This window comes from Sus scrofa, chromosome 6 (genome assembly GCF_054392235.1).
Source record: "Sus scrofa isolate SSC_HxYL_T2T_F1_AM1 chromosome 6, Sscrofa_HxYL_maternal_Yorkshire_Landrace_v2.0, whole genome shotgun sequence".
In the NCBI taxonomy this organism is placed as follows: Eukaryota; Metazoa; Chordata; class Mammalia; order Artiodactyla; family Suidae; genus Sus; species Sus scrofa.
The window spans coordinates 151,512,257-151,527,959 of NC_139388.1; the positions used below are offsets into that span (position 1 = coordinate 151,512,257).

The following is a 15,703-nucleotide window of genomic DNA, read 5'->3' on the forward strand; positions in this document are numbered from 1 at the left end:
CACCGGGTGACTCCATGTTTCACAGGCTCTATAAAACGTGAGTGTTAAACTGTGATTTATGCAGTTTGCTCCAGGGCAAGGAAGGCACTGGTCGGAGCCTCACGAAACTGGATATGGAGCTGAAGTCTTCAGTGCCACTAAAGGACGGCATTGGTCAAACGAAAAGCATCCCAGTCTCCATCATGGCTTGTTTTCTATTTCTGTCCGGGAAGCCCTGGTGAGGGCTGTTATGTAATAGGCTGGCCAGCTGTGAGCTCCTTCTGTCCTCTTTCTCTGCACTTGGTATTAATCTCAAAGGGACAGACCTCTCCCTGGCTGCCCTTTCTGGTAACCTTTAAACATCTGCATCTTGCCTTTGTAACTTTAAGGCAGACTGGGTGGGTCAGACGAGACTGCATCCCCAGTCCTGAGCACCGAGCTGTAGCAAGAGTATTCTAGGATACCACACTGCTACTGAAAGTAATAAACAATAGGAATTTCCTGGTGGTTCAGTGGGTTAAGGATCCGGCATTGTCACTGCTGTGGCACGATTCGAACTCTGGCACAGGAACTTCTGCAAGCTGCAGGTACAGCCAAAAACAACAACAACAACAACAAACCCCAATAACTTAAATCAGCTAACATTTGAGAGGCTTCTCTGTACCAGGCATTGTTCTAAACACTTTACAGCTCTGTGAGGCATGTACTATTGCTTTCCTCTCTTTTGTGGGTGGGGAAACAGATATAGTGAGGCTCTTTTACCTGCTGAGGTCACAGTTAATAAAGGAAAAATGCAGAGAGTCTCCCACAACCATTTTTTTTTTTTTTGTCTTTTTGCTATTTCTTTGGCCGCTCCCGCGGCATATGGAGGTTCCCAGGCTAGGGGTCTAATCGGAGCTGTGGCCACCAGCCTATGCCAGAGCCACAGCAACGCGGGATCCGAGCAGTGTCTGCAACCTACACCACAGCTCACGGCAACGCCGGATCGTTAACCCACTGAGCAAGGGCAGGGATCGAACCCGCAACCTCATGGTTCCTAGTCGGATTCGTTAACCACTGCGCCATGACAGGAACTCCCCACAACCATTTTTTGAATGAAACTACCTAAAGCACAATTAGGAGCACAGTGTTCCTTTGGCATCAGACAGACCTGCATCCAAACTCTAGCTCAGCAACTAGCTATTTCTTTTGATAAGCCACTTAGACCTTTCTGAACCTCAGTTTCATCTATAAAATGAGATAACAGCATCTACTTTATGGGGTTATCCTGAAAATTAGAGATAAATGCCTGTAAAAGAACCTGGTGTAGTCCTGGTCCAGTCATTTACTCATGTGTTGGAAAAGGCTCTGGGGCAGGTGGTGGGAAAACAGAAGAAACCACAATCCCTGACCTCAAGCTACACAGTCTATGGCAGGCAAACATGAGCAAAAAAGTACAGATCATGAGGGAAGGACAAAGTTATGCAAGAGCCATCACTGGATGAAGTTATGCAGCGGGTAGCACAGACAGCTCCCAAGGGCAAGGAAAGCTGAAGGGTCTGCAAGGAGGAGTGAGGGGGAGCCCAGCCCACCTGGGCAGATTAGTCCATTCCCAGCTGAAAAGGCTATACCCCAGGATTCTGACCTTGACCCTGTTCTCATATTTCACGTTCAGTCTTTCAGAAAATAGTGTCTGTGCTGCCCTCAAACTTTGTCCAGAATGTGTTTAGTGCTTCCACTTACCTAAGAGAAGCGGGGAGCGGGGATATATTTTATATACACACACACTTATATTTACTAAGAGAAAAGATAAACCCGAAATTACCTATGAGGAAGGAAACAGGGTATGGGGAACAGCAACAGAAGTTGAATGTCTCGGAATACTACTTACTTATAGATTCGAATTTGGAATTGTGTTAACATTCTACACAATTAGAAATATAAAAGTAACCCATAAAAGTGAAAGCTTAAGGAAGCAAGTTAACCAAAGTACCAAATTTTTGATATAACCAAACAGTGAGAAACTATCTCAAGTGACTTTCAAACACAAAATCATTGACTTTAAAACACAAAATCAAGTGAAATCTATCCAAACCCTGCCCCCCCCCCACAAAATTTTTAAAACCCAACAACTTTGCAACCTTAAGCCATTTGGGAAGTAATGTTGGTATTGTTAATCTATGGTTGTTTATTGTGGCATAAAGCAAATAAGAAATTATATTGGTGTCACTGAGCACGGGATCTTGGGTATGGGAGAAAAGGAGATACGGATATAAGAGGTACTGATATTAAAAAATATATATGAAATTAAGTAAAAACCCCATGTTCCTGAATCTGACTTGTAATTATCATTATGAATCCATGATTTTTTTTGTTTTGTTTTCACTTTTTAGGGCCTCAACTGCCGCATATGGAAGTTCCCTGGCTAGGGGCTGAAATGGAGCTACAGCCACCGGCCTACACCACAGCCACAGCAACGCCAGATCCTTTAACCCACTGAGCGAGGCCAGGGATCAAACCCTCATCCTCATGGATACTTGTTGGATTTGTTTCAGCTGAGCCACAACAGGAACTCCGAATCCATGAGATATTTTAATTAAAAAAAAAAAATGTTTCTAGTCCTGTCTACTGAAAAGGGCTAGACACAGAGACCAACCCAGTGTCAGTGAGCACCCACCATATCAAGATTGTTGTCTTGAAACACCTACTGCCCTCTTAAAACAACTAGGGCCCTTTGCAAAGTGGCTGATTTTAAGGTTAGGCAGAAAACATACAAGGTGAGCCTGGTCTGTGATACCAGAAACCAAGGAAAAAGCAAATGACTACCGCATATGCGAAAAGGACTCAGACACCAACTTAAGAGGCTCCCACTGGTCAAAGACAGGACCATGTGAACATCAATAAAAATGGTAACTGCAATGGACTGAAACATGTTTACCAACATGCGTACATAATAAGAAAAGGAGTTCCCTGGTGGCCTAGCAATTTAGGGAGCCGGCATTGTCACTACTGTGGCACAAGTTCAATCCCTTGCCCAGAATTTTCACATGCCATGGGCGCAGCCAAAAATAACAGCAATGATAATAACAATAACAAAATAACAAGGAAAACAGAAACTTCATTAGTCATTTTTGGAAAAGGCTATGGAATCTATATTTTATTTTTGAAAATTAATAAATGAAAGGAAAAAAATCAAGCCTTTCCTGTCTTTGCTATATGAATTATACTTCAGGGTAAGTAAATTGATGAGGGAGGTTTTCTTTTCATGGAACTATTTCCAGCTAACAAAGAAAGAATGATAAAATTCACTACTTGCAATTCCCAATAAAATAATGAGGCTAGGTAGGGATCACAAAAACAGAAACAACCAGGCATTATGTACCCACAGTGTAAATATAAAACACGATCTATGAGACGGTTTGGCAAAAGTCTAATCTGAATCTAAATCTGATCAAGCTTCTAGATCAAACGACCAGGGAACATGGAACAGAGGAACAGGTTAATTACCACCACAGGGATGCAGTCAGCAACATACTGACTTTGGGAAAAACCCACATTGCAAATTACCCAATGTAGTCAACAAAGACATGCAAGGGGACAAAACAGAGATGGAAAGGAAATGCTGGAGAAGAAGAAGAATTAAGAGACATGACAGCCAACTTCTGTGCGTGGATCCTTGGTCAAACAAACTGTACAAAGGAAAAGAATAAGACTCTCACTTTTAAAATTCAGACATTTGAACAGAATGGATATTTGATGATATTAAGGAATTACTATCAATATTCTAGATAAAATGAGGATATCACGATAATGTTTTCCAAAGAAGCCCTTCTATTTTAGAGACACATTGGAGAAAATGGTTATTATGGCTGAGATTTATTTCACAAGAATCCAGAAGGTCAGATATAGATATAGAAGAAATGACACTGATCATGGGTAGATAACTGTTGAAGCAAGGTGACAGGAACACATGGATTCCACTTTCTACTTCCTATTTCTTGGGGTTTTTTGTTTTTATTATTTCCCCTTCATGTACAGTGTATACACACACATGTATATATCACATATATGAAATCAGAAAGTTATATATAGTTATATATTATACACATTATATGCTACAATACATAATGTGTATATATATATATATATGTGTGTGTGGGTTTTTTTGTCTTTTTTTTTTTTTTTTTTTTTTTGCTATTTCTTGGAGCACTCCTGCGGCATATGGAGGTTCCCAGGCTAGGGGTCTAATTGGAGCTGTAGCTGCCGGCCTAGACCAGAGCCACAGCAACACAGGATCCGAGCAGTGTCTGCAACCTACACCACAGCTCACAGCAACACCAGATCCTTTAACCCACTGAGCGAGGCCAGGGATCAAACCCTCATCCTCATGGATACTTGTTGGATTCGTTAACCACTGAGCCACGACGGGAACTCCTAATGTATATATTTTTATACTCACACGTATACGGAGATAATTTACCCTTTCTCACTACCTATACTGCTACCTGAATTATTGCTACAGCCTCTTAGCTGTGGTCTTTGCCTCCACCCTTGCCTCTCTGCAGTCTGGTAAATAAAGAACAACAGATGTGTTCTTTTAAGAACAAAGGCAAATCATGTTACTCTTCTGCTTAAAATCTTCCAGTGGATTCCCATCCCACTTAGAGTAAAAATTAAAGTCCTCACGAGGGCCCAAAGGCTCTCTAGGAGCTGACCTCTGCATACCTCTCCAGTCTTACCTCTCATCCCTGTCTCTATGCTGTAGCCAAACTATTCCTCATTCAACAAACACCTGCCTCAGGTCCTTGGCATTTACTATCTGTTCCCACAGATAACCACATGGCTAGATTCCTCACTTCTTGCAAGTCTCTGCTTAAATGCTTCTTTGTTAGAGAATTTTTCAGATCACCCTATATAAAGTAACACCCCCAATCTTCTTATTTTAGTTTATTTTTCTTCGTGGTACTTTTTTTTTTTTTTTTTTTGGCTGCACCCACGGCATGCTGCAGTTCCCAGGCCAGGGTTCAAACCCACACCACAGCAGTGACCCAAGCCATAGCAGTGACAATACCAGATCCTGAACCCCCTGAGCCACCAGGGAACTCCTCTTCATGGTACTTTTTAATCCTGATTTTTTTTTGTATCTGTCTTCTAGAAAAGGAGCTCTATAAGAATACCTGTAGTTTAATTTGAGCACTGCTATTTCCCATATTGTTGATTTTGACCTTAACTTTTGAACTATAAATTAGTCAGCAACTCTGCAGAGGGAGTGTTGAGCAAGGGTGGTAAAGTAGGTAGGAACTGCATTGTGGAGGGCTGTGTGCCCCTTTCAGACATTGCATTCTATCTTGCAGGTGATGGGGAATTTGTGTATACAACAGTACACAACAGGCCTGCAAATTTTAGTTACAGAATTCTTAGCACCATCAGTATTATATTAAAGGAAACACGTGTGTTTTTGGTGTTTATATGGTATATGCATTACAAGGGTTATCACCTTCTATTTGAAGAAGCTGAATCACTTCTAGCTTGCCACTTAAAACAGTTGTTTCCTCCTGGATGAGAATAAAATGTCCCTGAATAGAGAGATGGGCAATCATTCGCCCACAAGATCCTTCTAATAAAAAAGCCCCAAGGATGTTAGCAACTTGGGGTGAGAGAAGTTATTAGGAAGAAAGCTATTCAAAACCCAACAAATCTCTCTTGTTGATTGGCCGCAAAAACTTTAGTGCCCACAATGATTTTACAGCACAGGAGGTTATGGGGTAAGAATGGGTGGATACAAAGAAATATGAGTCGCTTTGTCTCCTCCTCTGCTGGGTTTCACAGAGAAGCCCAGGTCTATCCCTCCTTTCTAGGTACCCACTACCAGCACCTTAGTACAGGACACTTTCATCTCTAGTCTCCTGATTATCCTGCTAACCCATGTTCCTACCACCTGCCTTGGACCCTTCCATTCTTTCAGAGGGATGCTGTTAAAATGCAAATGTGATCTCATCACTCCTCTCCTAAGAAACTCAGGTGCTGGGGGATAACAGGGTCGACCAGCCCGAATGACGGACATGGGAGCTGCCTGCTTCCCACGTCTCACCTCCCTGCAGTCTCACCTCCTGCATTCTTTCCGGATCCTCTGGCTTCTTGTTCCAGTCCCAGGGAACCACCTGCAGTTCTCCCAACAGCCCATGCTCTCACTTTCTGGAACTTTGCACGTGCTTTCCTAGGTATCCTTTTCTGTCTCACAAGTATTTTTGCTGTCTTCGCTCCAGCAACAATTCTGCATGTGTTGTATGTATTACATTTTGTGTTCCATCTCCAAAAAAGCTATTCTAAAAGACCTCACATTATTTATCACCTTGCCAGAGGCTGCCAGGCTTAAGGATTTTGTAGTCTATGTTCTCCTAGTTCTTGTGTCAAAAATGATTACATCTTATACTTGCAGGTTTCATGTCAGCCTAGAAAATTTTGCAGGCATAATCTCATCTGGGAGTCCTCTTTTTCTTTTGCTACAGTTTTGTTATTGCCCCCTCCCAAAGCAGGGAAGTTAAATTCACAACAAAATTGCTCTTTGTCTCCATTATCTAGCCTAGGAGATTCAAAATATATCTTCAGAAGACTTTCTTATATTGACTGAATCAGATATGAACATGGCTGAAGCATGGGTTAATTGCAAAATAGTTTTATTTATTTATATTCTTATTTATGCTTCCATTTTAAAAAAAAAAAGGTCATTTAAACAACCTACAAATCCTTAAAAATGATTCTCAATGCTTTGCCTTCAACACAATTAAAATCAAACACAAGGTGACATTAAAGACTGAAGCTTGGGGAGTTCCCGCTGTGGCTCAGCAGTGACAAACCCAACCTGTATCCGTTAGGATGCCAGTTTGGTCCCTGTCCTCACTCAGTGGGTTAAAGATCCAGCATTTCCGTGAGCTTTGGTGTAGGTCGCAGACTGGGCTCAAATCTGGCATTGCTGTGGCTGTGGGGTAGGCCGGCAGCTAGAGCTCTGATTTGAGCCCTAGCCTGGGAACTTCCATATGCTATATGGGCGCCCTAAAAAAAAAAAAGACTGAAGCTTGGGAAAAGGTCCGATAGTCCTGAAGGATTCTGAACTCAGGGATATTACAGAATACATTATTAGGGTTAGTATAGAACAGTATTTGCAGTTATTTCTTTAAAATATTTTAAATAATAATCATGGAGGAAAAAAATCTCTAAGTCATTATCCTAAAGATGGCAGCAATGCCTTCCAAAATTTTAAAGCTACTATGTTTTTCAGGAGTTATGACCTCAGGCGCAACAACATCTGGTTTGGAGTCCTGATTCTGCCACCTGCCAGTTATGCTATGATCTTGGGCAAGTCACTTATTCCTTTTGAGCCTCAGGCTCCTCAGCCATAAAATGGAGATAATTATACTCAGCTCATAAGGCAGTTGTAAAAATGGAATAAAACAGTGTGCATGGAAGCACTCTATAAACTAAAAATAAGGCATTGATGGTGGGTACCGATGGCCAATGCCAAAGAGCACTCTGATTAAAATCTAAGGCTCTTTCCAGAACTTCAGTTCTCCACCTAAGAGTCTGCTCTTTTCTCCAAGCTGTTATTTTTATTGTTATTGGAAGAACATCAAAAGGATCTCTGCTGGGCCTGAGCAATACCAAACAAGTCCAGAATGTACTATTAAATGCCCACAATTAATTACTGGGCTTGTGTTCTTTTTGCTTTTTTCTTTTTTTACAAGAACCTCTTAGCATGTCACAAACCTTAATCTGAATAGCTGAATTAACCTTAGATTAGGAACCCAAGTGCCCAAAGTGGAACCATGTGTTGATCTGCTAGTGATGGATGGCCTGTGGCCAGTGGCTGCACATCTGTGAGGCTCTAGTCACTGTAAATAAAAGAAGCTGCCCTTGTTTTCAGAGCAGCTCAGCCCCTCTGCCAACAGAACACCCTTTGAGCACCCTCCGATTTTCTATAAATCTCGGGTTTGAGATTCTGATGTAATCATATGATTTCCAAACCTTTAAGTGCTTGAATGGATTTTAAGACGAAAAGGTGGCCTAGGAGTTCCTGTCGTGGAACAGCAGAAATGAACCCAACTAGGAACCATGAGGTTGCAGGTTCAATCCCTGGCCTCGCTCAGTGGGTTAAGGATCTGGCTGTGAGCTGTGGTATAGGTCGCAGATGCAGCTCGGATTTGGCGTTGCTGTGGCTGTGGCATAGGCTGGCAGCTGTAGCTTGGCTTAGACCCCTAGCCTGGAAACCTCCATGTGCCACGGGTGTGACCCTAAAAACAAACAAACCAAAAACAGCAAAAGGGTGGCTTGAATATTTTTACCAACCACTGCTAATATCAAAAACATCACACTCCTTTCTTACATTCAAATCCCCTGGGAGATCTTAAAAAATTTCTGAAAGGAATGTTGTCAATGGAACCACTTCAAAAGGTGCGCTTAATGAAACCAAAAAACCCTTCATCAAGGAAGTTGTGGATCACTCTCCCAAAGATACCTAGGCAAAGTAGAAATTGACAAACATGAAGGCATTTGCCCCAGCATCATCGAGGCTTGTCCAAAAATTGCCTCTGATTCTCCATGAGGAGGTGGGATGAGCAATGCTGACAATGAACTTCTGACTTCCCTTCTGTAACAAACTTGAGAACACAGAAGGCTCAAACACATTAGTTTATTTCTTGCCTCTTTTCCATTCCCCACTCAGAGCATTTGCCTTTGCCATTCCTTCTACTAGGAAACTCTTCTTGGCTCTCTGCATGATTGATTTCTTCTCATTCTCCAGACCACCCCACTGTAAACATTACCCATTCAGAAAGGTGTCCCCTCCCACCAGCTCTAAAGCAGCCACCATCACCACCGCACAATTCACCACATATTTGTTATTCTGAAATATCCGGGTTTCAAGTGCCCCTCCTGTTGTCTACACATGCTGATTTAGGGTTGAGAAAGAGACTCGGCCATAGAGACATGGTTTCCTCATAGAGCACCTCACTGTTAATACTGGTGTGTATAAACCATGCGCCGTATTGATAAGAGGAAAAAAAACCAAATGATAAAAAGTAAGGCTATCCACAAATGGGGGCCTAGACATGTCTGTGATAAATCAGTGCCTACAATCTCTAACCAATTACAGCAAAGCTAGCGAACAGAGGCTTGGGACCAGGTCCAGGATATACTAAGAGATCAGAATATGAGGAAACAGTTCAGGCCCACCAAGGAACATGAGGCAGCAGGCAAATCAGGATTTCCAGCTTGGCATCAGACCCACGTGGAATCAAATCCCAACTCTACCACATGGCATAAGCCCTGTGGTATCTCTGCGCATCTGTTTCCCCCAGCAAAATATCCCAAGCAACCCTGCTGATGGCAAGATGGAACCCAAGAACAACAGCTTTTGCCAATTTGGTCACCGAATTTTTTTTTGACCTGAGGTCATACTCAGCTAACACGATGTAAGACCTGTCCTTTCAACGTGGGGCTCATAACCTACTTAAAACAACACTTCTTGCTCAGGTTATAATTAGGAGTGATTATGAGGAACGTGAGAGGGCTTTATGAGTGTTCATGACCAGCTCTGATTTGTCTGGCATTAGAGTGGAGAGTGGCCTCAGGCTACCAGTGCAGTAAGATAAACAGGCAGCAATTTGATTATGTATCTGCCATGTGACCTTGGGGAAGTTACTTTATCTCTCTGGAAATTCTCATCTGTAAATTGGAGAGTCATAACAGTACTTGCCTGCTAGGACTCTTCTCAGAATTAAATAATTTATGTTAAATATTCAACACACACATGGCAGATAAATAGTAAGACCCAAATGACAGGTTTTGTTTGTTTGTTTGTGGTGGGTTTTTTTTGTCTTTTTGCCTTTTCTAGGTCCACTCCCACGGCATATGGAGGTTCCCAGGCCAGGGGTCTAATAGGAGCCGTAGCCACCGGCCTACACCAGAGCACAGCAATGCGGGATCCGAGCTTCATCTGCCACCTACACCACAGCTCATGGCAATGCCAGATCCTCAACCCATTGAGTGAGGCCAGTTATTGAACCCGCAACCTCATGGTTCCTAGTCGGATTCGTTGACCATTGAGCCATGACAGGAACTCCAAATGACAGTCATTTTTGACAGGGTGACCTCATCATCAAAGACTCTGAATTTCAGTCTTTCATGAAATTCTGAGAATTTCTCTTGGCCACCCTGAGAGGTCTCTTGCTTTGCCATCTTTCCTAGAAATGCAACTCCACAAGCCCAGGAGGCTGGTAGCTACTGAGTGTCAACCGGGTCCATTTTCTTGGAGCTGAAACACTAGGAGGGATGTGGCAGGGACTGCTATTTGTCAAACTAATGTCTATTATCCCCTTCATGTTCCTTAGGAATATTTTTTATCCAGGAAAAAAAAAAGGACTACATCTCCCAGGCGCCCCTTCAGTGAGATGTGACCGTGTGATTAAATTCTGACCAATGAGGTGTGAGTGGCAGTGAGCATGCAGCTTCCAGGGTGCTTCTTAGAGGGGAGAGGAATGCTAGAAAACAAACGTGTTAGTTGGCCACCTTAAACAATGTGGAAGAGGGTAACACCCTAAGGAGCATAAATCAAACAGACAGAAGGAGCCTGGGACCCTAGTTATTCCATAGAGCAAAGCTGCCATTGTAGGTCAAGCCTTTACATGAGCAAGAAATAAGCTTCCATCTGTTTAAGCCATAGTCACGATGGCCTTGTTACCTGCAGCCAAACCTATAATCTCACAAATATTGCAGACAATGTGGAGAAAGGAAGAAGAAAGGCAGAATGTGATGGAGGGTTGCAAGAGGTCCCTGGTACAACAGTAGGCTCTCATATGTACTTGCAGAATTAAACATTCTCTCCAGAACTTCAGACAATCAAGCCACATTTGGAATATTGAGGTCAGCTCCAAAAACAAGAGGGACAGTGGCCAGCTGGAGAGTAATCGTAGGGGAATGACCAGGGCAATGGAAGGTTGAAAAACTTGTCTCACAATGAAAGACTATAAGAGCGAGAAGGAGAAAGGTAAACCAAAGAATCAATCACTCAAAGGTAGTAAATTGAACAGGGCTCCTCTCTTTGCACTCCACTTTCCCCATCTATGGTAGACAAGACCAGAAAATTATTAAAACCCCTTCTGGCTATACCATGAAGGATCTACAGATTTAGAGGACTTTATGTTGAACCAAAGGACAGAACTACCATCCACCTAGATATAACACGGAGAGAGTGAAGGGCAGAATTCCACTGAAAAAGACAAAAGATACCTCCCAAGCAATACTGGCTGTCCAGCAATAGAACAGCTGCCTTCCTAAGCCTAGAGTTATCTATGGGAAGAGTTTAGTCAGAGGCTAGACAGTTTTTCAGAGGAAGTACTAAGTTCTGGAGGACGATGAGTTAAGACAGCTTCTTCTTATAGAACAGTCAGGAGTGTGGACTTGACAGCAGACAGTCCTGGATTTCAAACCCAATTCTGCCACTTACTTGGCTACATGATGCTAAACAAGTTATTCACTTTTTTTTTTTTTCCATCTCAGTTTCCTCATTTTAAAAATGGGGAAGATAGGAGTTTCCATCGTGGCACAGCTGAAAGAAATCCGACTAGGAACCATGAGGTTGCGAGTTCGATCCCCAGCCTCAATCAGCGGGTTCAGGATCCAGCATTGCCATGAGTTGTAGTGTAGGTCGCAGATGCGGCTCAGATCTGGCGTTGCTGTGGCTCTGGTGTAGGCCAGTGGCTACAGCCCTAATTAGACTTCTAGCCTAGGAACCTCCATATGCTGCGGGTGCAGCCCTAAAAGGACAAAAAGACAAAAAATAAAAATAAAAATAAATAAAAATGGGGGAAGATAAAACATAATTTGAAGTATGCTGTGTTAAAAGAGGATAATACATATCAAACACATAGCACAGTGCTAAGCTCAAAGTTGCTTATAAAGGTCATCCACATCATATTAACTTTGTTTTTCTTTTGTCTTTTTGTCTTTTTAGGGCTGCACCTGAGGCATATGGAGGTTCCCAGGCTAGGGATCTAATGACAGCTACAGCTGCCAGCCACAGTCACAGCAACACCAGATCCGAGCCATGTCTGCAACCTACACCACAGCTCACAGCAACGCCAGTTCCCCAACCCACCGAGTGAGGCCAGGGATTGAACACACGACCTCATGGTTCCTAGTCGGATTTGTTTCCACTACACCACGATGGGAACGTCAACATCATAACTTTAGAAATGGAGAAGGCAAAGAGAAAAATATGAGGAACTCAGAAGATGAAAGTTATTCATCCTGGTGGCAGCATTAGCAGGTAGAAGGCTGGAATTTGTGGAACAGGCAAGTAGTTGCAAAGCCAGAATGAACTAGGGCTTGCCATCTGAATGCTGTGAAGTTCAAGCTGGATTAAAAACCACTCCAAGGGTAGGAGAGGCAGAAGAACTGGCAGTTGGAATCCCACCCCCCCCGGGGGGGGGTACTTTTAGCCAGACATTATCTACCCTTCCAGCATTGATTGATTATCCATGAGCAATTACAAAATGAGAAAAATGCTACAATGAGCAAAATACAGAGTATAATCAGGGCACAGAGGAGAAGCAAAAAGACCCAGAGCTAGAGGGTCAGATGAGGGTTCCCAGAGAAAATGAGAGCTAACTTAAGACCTGCAACACTGAGGCAAAGGTGTCTGGAGTGAAGGGTAGGGACAGAGCTCAAGCTGATAATGTGTTTGAAGGAGGCCGGATAATCAGAAACCTCTTTTCTACCCCTTGAAAATGCCCACATTCTGAGTGACCAATCAGATGGCTAAGTCCTTTCCACCTCTAAGGTTCTAAGATCACAGCTTCAAATAAAAAACCAAAATTAAGTAAATGCCCTACACAACAGAGCTGACTACATTCTTGAAGAATAATGGCAGTGGTGGCTCAGCGGAAACAAATCTGGCTAGCAACCATGAGCACGCAGGTTCGATCCCTGGCCTCACTCAGCAGGTTAAGGATCCAGCATTGCCGTGAGCTGTGGTGTAGGCTGCAGACATTGCTGTGCCTGTGGTGTAGGCCAGCGGCCACAGCCCCAGTGTGACCCCTAGACAGGGCACCTCCATGTGCCGCGAGTGCAGCCCTAAGGAAAAAAAAAAAAAAAAGAAGAATAATGGTAGGTGTGGATATGGCCATAAAAAGTCAACATGAGGGTCCTTGTGGTGTGCTGAACTGTTCCCTATCTTGCTGTGGTGGTGGATTCATGAACCCACAATGTAGGTTACAAACAGCAGAGAGCACACGCATGCCATGCACACGCACAAACACAAATAAAACCAGGGTAACGTGAGGTGGAAAGTATCAGTGTTAATACACTGGCTGTGATATCACACTATAGTTTTATAAAACATTAGCACTGAGAGAAACGGGCAACGTTTACAAGAATCTCTATTGTTTCTTACAACTGCGTGTGAATCTATAATTATTTAAATAAAAAGTTTAGCTACAAAAGTACTCCAGAAAAACATACAGTTGTATAAACCTGCAGTTGTGAAATGTAAAGTCATTGTTGAAACAAGCAAAACACATAAAAACGACTATGTGTCCTGGAAGTTCCATTGTGCCGCAGCGGGTTAAGGATCCGGCACTGCCACAGCTATGGTGCAGGTTGCAACTGTGGTACAGATTCGATCCTTGGCCCAGGAACTCCCACATGCCTGCCAAGAGAGGGACCCAGTCGGCATCATCATCATCATCACCACATCATCATCATCACATCATCATCATCACCACATCATCACCACCACATCATCATCATCATCATCACCACATCATCATCATCATTATCACCACATCATCACCACCACATCATCATCATCATCATCACCACATCATCATCATCATTATCACCACATCATCATCATCATCACATCATCGTCATCACATCATCACATCATCATCATTATCACCACATCATCATCATCACATCATCATCATTATCATCACTGGTGCCCTATTATCCAAATATCATTTTATACTATTTTGATTTCGTTCCTTCATCTTTAAACTATTATATATCTTTACAACGATTTTCCTGTGTGTATATACAAACATATGTGTGTTTTTATACAGTTTAATTCAGCACTTAGTTTTTTCCTTTTTCCATGAATTTTTTATTTTAAACATCTTCCCATTACATTAGAAATTCCTTGAACAATTACGTTTGTTTATTTTGGCCACACCCACAGCATGCAGATTCCAGGCAGGGATCAAACCCAAGCCATGGCAGTGACAATGCCAGATCCTTAACCCTCTGACCCACATGGGAACTCCACTGAATAATTACATTTAGTGGCTATTTCGTAATACCATTAGGCATACCATAATTATCTGAACCAATCATTTATTTTGGCACATTTGAGGTAGCTTTAACTTTTTTTTCTATGCTAAGCAATTCTACAATAAATTAAATCTAGCTGGTTGGGATGAAAGAGAACAAGTCCCTGAATACCAAAATGTTAGAGTTAAGAAAGATCTTAGAAATCACCTGTCTAAACAATCCCCCTAAAAACAAACATACATCAGCACAGAAGTCATTTCATAGTTATGGAAACTGTGTGTCTATTTCTACTTCAGGAAGTAAGGACAATCACAATTTCAACAGCTATTAAAAAAAAAAAAAAAAAAGCCTGAGCCGCCAACCTTGCTCTAAGTCATTTTTGACCTTGTAGAATCAAGTGAAAGCATAAATGAACACTATAGAGAAAAAAAATTTTTAAGACGAAAACATTCTAGATATGGTTCATATTCTCCTTCTCTGTGACATTGAGGAAGTGATTTATTTCAATTTTGTTTTTCATCCATTAACATACCCTCCTCCTAGTAAGCCCTCAGGAACTATTTATTATCCAAGTGAATGACTGAAGCTACTGACACATACAGGTGCTCAACGCTTGCTATTACCCAAACCTCCCAGGTTCAACCACCTTTCTAGTTGGCTCCGACGTGGAACAGCCCCTCTCAGTCCCTTCTCCACTTGAGGAGATCTTGCCTGCACTTCAGAGCCCACACCTGTCCTCCTTAGAGAAGCCATCATCCACCTACAGCTTACGTCTTTCCCATTTTCTTTACCTCATACTTTGTGATAGATACACAGATGCCACTGATGGTAAAGGAGCAACCTGAGGGTCAGGCCATTCCTTCTTTAAGTGTGAGGAGAGCTTTTCCAACCAGGATGATACAACAAGAGAGTCTCCTCACCTCCCCGATTTTGTCTACAGCTCCTGATGAGAGGTACCCAAGTAACACCCATTACGATGCCAATTGGATTCTCGCTTGGAATTTAGAGGGTGGGATTCAGAGACAGATGATCAGGAAATACCGAATGTCTGAATTAATCACACGTAAACTGGAAATGTGGGCGATGCCACAGACACAGAGAAGACAAGAAAGCTGGTCCATAGAGAGGGAGAGTGAAGGATAAAGCGAAGGCCCAGAGGAAGCAAAGTAAGAACCATGAAGCACTAGAGAGAGGGCAGCCAGGAGGCTCTCAGCTTTGGAACTCTGAACCCAGGACTCAGCCTGTGACTTTATAACAACTCTTGTCCTTTGGTTTTCAATTAAGATGTTTGGAAACGGGCTTTTTTTCATTTGCAACCAAAGAAAATTTACTAAGATGTGTTGTCTTCACTAAAAACTCCAGTGATTTTTTTTTCCTCCATCCCATTACCTCCTATTTCTTCCTCTGAAAATATTCTTTC

The 15,703-nt window shown here is 42.5% G+C and overlaps 1 protein-coding gene and 1 long non-coding RNA gene across 13 annotated transcripts in view; both read right to left on the reverse strand.

Moving 5' to 3' along the window:
- DNAJC6 (DnaJ heat shock protein family (Hsp40) member C6) overlaps window positions 1-15,703 on the reverse strand; it is a 170,652-nt gene that overhangs the window by 77,733 nt on the left and 77,216 nt on the right.
- On the reverse strand, window positions 4,905-10,235 carry LOC146402884 (uncharacterized). Its single transcript, XR_014808081.1, has 2 exons — window positions 10,068-10,235; window positions 4,905-8,058 (listed from the first exon to the last, which is right to left on the reverse strand). It is a non-coding gene; the product is annotated as an uncharacterized LOC146402884 (long non-coding RNA).